Source organism: Myotis davidii, unplaced genomic scaffold (genome assembly GCF_000327345.1).
Source record: "Myotis davidii unplaced genomic scaffold, ASM32734v1 scaffold177, whole genome shotgun sequence".
Taxonomy (NCBI): domain Eukaryota; kingdom Metazoa; phylum Chordata; class Mammalia; order Chiroptera; family Vespertilionidae; genus Myotis; species Myotis davidii.
The window spans coordinates 535,430-541,526 of NW_006287960.1; the positions used below are offsets into that span (position 1 = coordinate 535,430).

The 6,097-nt window shown below is 37.9% G+C and overlaps 1 pseudogene; it reads left to right on the forward strand.

Annotated features, from left to right (window-relative positions):
• Positions 1 to 1,642: 1,642 nt before the first annotated feature.
• LOC102775419 lies at positions 1,643 to 1,950 on the forward strand (annotated as a pseudogene).
• Positions 1,951 to 6,097: the final 4,147 nt, after the last annotated feature.

The window sequence follows — 6,097 nt, forward strand, 5'->3', positions numbered from 1 at the left end:
TCCATTTGGATTTATAACATATCCTTCAGTAAACTGGTAAATGTAAGAAAATGTTTCCCTGAGTTCTGTGAGCCACTCTAGCAAATTAATTGAAAATATAGAGGGGTGTCTTTATCCATTTTATACAGGTCACCCTACATGTAGCTTCATCAAGACAGTGCCATAGCTTCAATTTGTACCATTTAAATAATCCTTATCCACTCTTAAAGTCACCATTTTTAAATACCAAGAGGGAAAATTATTATTCAGCATAATAATAAATACTATTATTTTGCATGATAGTAATCCTATCTAATAAAAGAGTAATAGGCAAATTGACCATCACTCCAATGCACAAGATGGCCACCCCCATGTGGACACAAGATAGCCAGCAGGGGAGGGCAGTTAGGGGCAACTAGGCCAGCAGGGGAGCAGTTAGGCATCGATCAGGCTGGAAGGGGAGTGGTTAGGGGCAATCAGGCAGGCAGGCAGGAGAGTGGTTGGGAGCCAGCAGTCCCGGATTGTGAGAGGGATTGGACCCAGATTAAAGACGGTGCAGGCTGGGCTGTGGGACACGCACCCTATCCATGAATTTCATGCACTGGGCCTCTAGTAATTTTGATAATAGCTGCTATCATTTCTCAGTACTTTATAGCCAGTTGGACAAAAGCACAGATGATAGATAACCTGGACTTTCAACTGGCATCAGAAATATATGTGGAGGAGGGGTAGTCTTGTTGGACTGACTCCTTTACTTGTGGGATCTGACACTACCTCCAGGTAGATAGTGTTAGAATTGAGTGAAATTATAGAACACCCAGCTGGTGTCACAGAGAACTGCTTAGTGTGGGAGAAAAAAACCTTCACATATTTGGTGACCAGAAGTGTTTTGTGTGAATAGCAAAGAAGGCTTAGGTAGAAAACTGAGTTTTTCTAATACAGAAATCTATAAAAGTAACCAAACTGTGCCACAAATATTTTCAAGAATAAAATTTCAGTAAAACTTTAGGAATTTTCTAGCTATATTGAAACACCTGGGAGTCTTTTAAAATTTACTGATGCTTGGGTCCACTTCTAGAGATACAACTTTAATTGTGATCCTAATGTGCACACTGGGTTAAGAATCATGAGCTTGGAGATCAGGAGTACGAATCTGGGAAGCAGACATAATAGTGTTCAAATTATATCTCTCTCAGTTATCAACTGCTAGGATTTGGCATAAGTTAATCTTTCTGAGCCTCCGTTTCCCCTTATGTAAAATGAAGGTTATCGTTCTGATGAGAGTTTTGCAGGGATTAAATGAGATAAGGTTCATAAAACATATAACATGTTGCCTAAACCATATAAGCAATTGAGAAATGATAGCAGCTATTATCAATATTATTACTATCATGCAAAATAATAGTATTTATTATTATGCTGAATAATAATTTTCCCTCTTGGTATTTAAAAATGGTGACTTTAAGAGTGGATAAGGATTAGTTAAATGGTACAAATTAAAGCTATGGGACTGCCTTGATGCAGCTACGTGTAGGGTGACCTGTATGAAATGGATAATGACTGACTTCAAAGTGAGATATTGAAAACAGGCTGCCAGGCTCATTCAGTGCAGACCTGGTACCTCTTTTGTGAAGCAGCAGCTAAAGAGACTCCAATGCTCATCATGGCCCACCAAAAGCCTAAGGAAGAAGTCAAGACTGAGAACAATGATCACATTAATTTGAAGATAACCTTAATTTGAAGGTGGCAGAGCAGGATGGTTCTGTGGTGCAGTTTAGGAGTAAGAGGCATACATCATTTAGTAAACTAATGAAAGCCTGTTGTGAACCAAGGGGTTTGTCAATGAGGCAGATGAGATTCCAATTTGATGGGCAGCCAGCCAATCAATGAAACAGATGCAACTGCACAGTTGGAAATGGAGCATGAAGATACAATGATGTGTTCCAGCATCAGACAGGAGGTGTCTACTAAAAAGGGAACCTGATACTTTACTCCAGAACTCCAGAGCAAGCAGACATTCTCAATTAGAAAACTGCAATTTGGTTCCACCACATCCTGACTACCACAGTATAGTTTTCTCTATGCTTTCATTTTCCCCTTCCCTATTCCTTTATTTTACATAAAGTATGTGTGCAAGCATTTGCATTTTTAAAAACTAAATGGCCAATACTACGTTTTGATCAACATCAAATGGACATGGCATGGGGGAAATAATGGTTCTGTGGAAATACCCTCTTCTTCCATTAATGGCATGTGCATTCAGCTCTTATCTTTATATTCGAGTAAATTATTTTGTCCTGTTTACAAAAAAAGAACAACATAAAAAATCTTTGCATATCTTGTTTGATTGGAGAATTTTAATGTTTTTCTTTTATCATTGTAATACCAAGGACAATTTTATAACTTTGTTGTATGTAGCTGTTGGGTGTAGGGCAATCTGTAGGTAAAATTACTCTAAAATAAATCCTATCTAAATCCTAGATAGTTTCCCTTCGAGTCAAGTATCTTGTTGTTTAAATAAATTTCTTGTTTAAAAAAATAATAAAACAAGCCTGCCTTATACAAGGTGTCCCCCAAAAATGTATATACAAACTTTGAATAATTATAAAGGCAGTTTTAATTAAAATACATTTCATTTTTAAAATTGAGCTATCAGCTGTTAAAGTATGTATACATTTTTGGGAACACCCTGTAGTAATGTTATAGAAATCAAGAACTCTGAATTCTGTGGAAAGCAAAATTACATATTGCTTTCTGTGTTACATTCCACACCAGTTGAAAGTGAAGCAGTGATCAATGTTCAGATTGTTTCTGGCCAGAGTTAGGTCAACTCCACAGCCAAAACCAAGCTACTGAGAAGCAGCTGGGTACTGCCAGCCTGGAACATGGAGTAATGGAGCAGTTGCATCATTGTGGGGTAGGTAGGTTAAGGTCAGACAGGATGTGAGGGGAGACCCTAACAAATCTTTCTGCTTTCCCTCTTGTGGATTCCCTTGGAATATGAAAAAGAGAATAACAACAGAGGAATGTTCTGCATGATAAAAAGCAGTCATTTGATCATCAACAACCCCAATAGTCTACCCATGGGAAGCCTATTTGCTTTTGAAGCAAGAGAGCATTAGGTAATTGACCTCCTTTTTTATTATGGTAGCTTTAGACTCAAACAAGAGCTCTATGAAATGTGGGAAGAAACATTTAGAATGCGCTATGACACACTTTAAAACGTGCATTTCAACTGGAGGTAATAATCTTAAATGTGAAAAGAAAGCAATACTATACTTATTTGTGTTTGATAAAGAATGCGTTCACCAAAATCTCAGTATTTCTGAGTTGGCTAATGAAGAGTGAGAAGCAACAGAGGATGTCTGTAGATACCTTTGTTAAGGGTGCCATTCAAAAAACAGATCCTTTTATGCATCAAATATTTTAAAAATAAATTTCAATTAACTTCTGATTCTGTTTTTAAGAACACAATGGAGCAGAATCAAATTCTAAATGAGTGTATCATCCTAGTTTAGAAAATAATTTCCATTAAAATGCCTTGAAATTCATTTTGCAAATCATGCTTATTATGATATTAGACCTCTGCCTGCAGAAACGTTGAAAGAATAGTCCTTCCTAGACTAATGAAACCAATTTTCCTAACAGCATCTCCCATAATTTTCCATAATTATTATTCAAAATGTACAAACGTACACACATTGCTGGCAGTAAGTCTCAAATAGGATGGAAATGAGCTTATACATCTTCCATGTGGGTGATCACATTTTTTTTAAATGCCTTTGCGGATCTGAGACAGGAAAGTTTGTGGGCCTGTTTTATCAGAGATAAGGAGGAAAGCTAATTACGACCTTAGACACTTCTTTGGGGAGTATTATAAGGCACAGGAAGCTTTTAATTGGGTTTTGCTTCACTTTTTACAAATAATCATTTCCACTTCCATGTTCAGGCAATTATTTCTTCAGTTTCTCTAAAAATGATGCTTGTTGGATCTTAGTTAAAGATGATACATGGCAAATAATCTTTATGTAGCAAAAAAATAAAGAACTTGGGAGTGGTTAACAGACTTTGTTTAAAGTAAACTTCTAATTTTGCGTTAGTGGTTTATATTAAAAACAGCTATCAATGGCTGTACTGTTAATTGTTAGCAACATCCTATGGGGCCTTTAGCCCCTCTGTTGATTTGAACATTTTCAATTGTAAACCACTTAATGCCCTCACCCCTCTGCCTCTCTCTCCCTGACTTCGGCTGCAGGATAAATATCTTCCCTTTTATGGTATTAATGGAACTTTGTAAGTTTAAGTTAATTTGAGCACATTTAGTACTATAACAACTCCTGTCATTTTCAACACCTAGAAGAATACCTTGCGTGGGCATGATCACTCTGCAGCCCACTCAGTAACATGAGTAATGATCTTCAAGTGAACCTTATCAAGACTGTAAGGGCTTTGGATAATTTAGACAAGAAAATTGAAACAAGTGTGTCTTTCTTTGAAAAGTCACTCTGATTTCCTGCTTAGTGAAACTACACAATCTATTAGTGCAAAAATTCTCTCAGAGGGTTAGAAACTTTTTTTCTTTACCAATGTGGTGTGTGTTTGCCTGTATGTGTACATATGTATATCTTTGGAGATTAGAATGGTAGACTAGCAGTTTGCTTTTACACTCATGAATAAAAAATTCTGGATAGAGGAGCAAACATGATGTCTTTCTACTGTTTCTTAATGCAACAACACATTCCCGAGATAACTGTTTCTAGTCTAAAACAGCTTCTGGTATGGAAACCCTTTAGAATGAAAGCTTTTTGTCCTGCTACATTGATTGACAGCCTACTCAGCACCTGTGTGACAAAGAGAGGAAACTAGGGTTGGATTTTTCTTCCTTTACACAGTCATTCTAGAATAAAGAATCTCAAACCCCAAAGGAAAAAACAAATGAACCAGTAACAAGGGTAGAAGATCCTAATGGGGGGAGAGAGGAGAGAGAGAGAGAGAGAGAGAGAGAGAGAGAGAGAGAGAGAGAAACATCATTGTAAAAGAGACACATCAATTGGTTCTAGGTAGGTATTTTCTAATTGCACTTTTATCTCAAATATTTAAATTTTTCTAATCAGGGACTAGAAATAATATTGGGTGACATCCAGGGGAAGGAACCCAGTGTAGGTGTGTGTGTGTGGGGGGGGGGGGGGCTGTTATAGGATCCCTATTATAAAAACGAGATGGAGAAATTACTAGAAACCATCCCTTTTTGGGACTAGAATTATAACCATTTCCTACATCTGCTGTTTTGTTTGTTCCTCATAAGAAGCTTAGGAAGTCATCTGCACCAATGGCAGTGATCCCATTTTATAAACAACAAAACTAAAGACCCAGGGAGGTTACTCAAGGTCACACAGCTAGTTTGTGGTCATATCAGGACTTCCTTCATTTTTAGTTCTTCTGCTAGTTATATCTATAACAAAAAGTAACTTGTGTGTGCCTATGTTTGTTTAAAAAAATTTTTACCAAGAAGGATGAGGAATTTAGTTTATCTCCATTACCTCATTTCTTCCCCCTGATTTTTATTTTTTATCAGTGTGTAGCAAGCAGTAATTTATAATAATAAAAGTGTAATATGCTAATTAGACTGGACACTGAATGACCTTCCAGATGAAACCGTGGTGGCGGGTCCGAGGTGATTAGGGGTGATCAGGCAGGCAGGCAGAGGCAGTTAGGGGCAATCAGGCAGGCAGGCAGAGGCAGTTAGGGGCTATTAGGCAGGTAGGTGAGTGGTTAGGTGTGAAGAGGCAGGCAAGTGAGCACTTAGGAGCCAGCAGTCCCCGGTCGCAGATTGCGAGTGGGTGCAGACCGGGCTGAGACCGCCCCCCCCCCCTGCACGAATTTCGTGTACTGGGCCTCTAGTATTTCCAGACTTTCCTGTGCTGTGCTCCAGTTTTCTCCTCTGTAAAGTGACAGTTGGGTCAGATACTATCAAGATGCTTTCAGCTCTTTTATGATTAATTAAGAATCAATGGGCACAGTCTCTGAATCATTTATGCAGTATCTGGCTGCTTTTGTTACATAGTTATTAGAGTGGAAATATTACTGCTGTCTGAATATGAATCAATGAAGAGTTAAT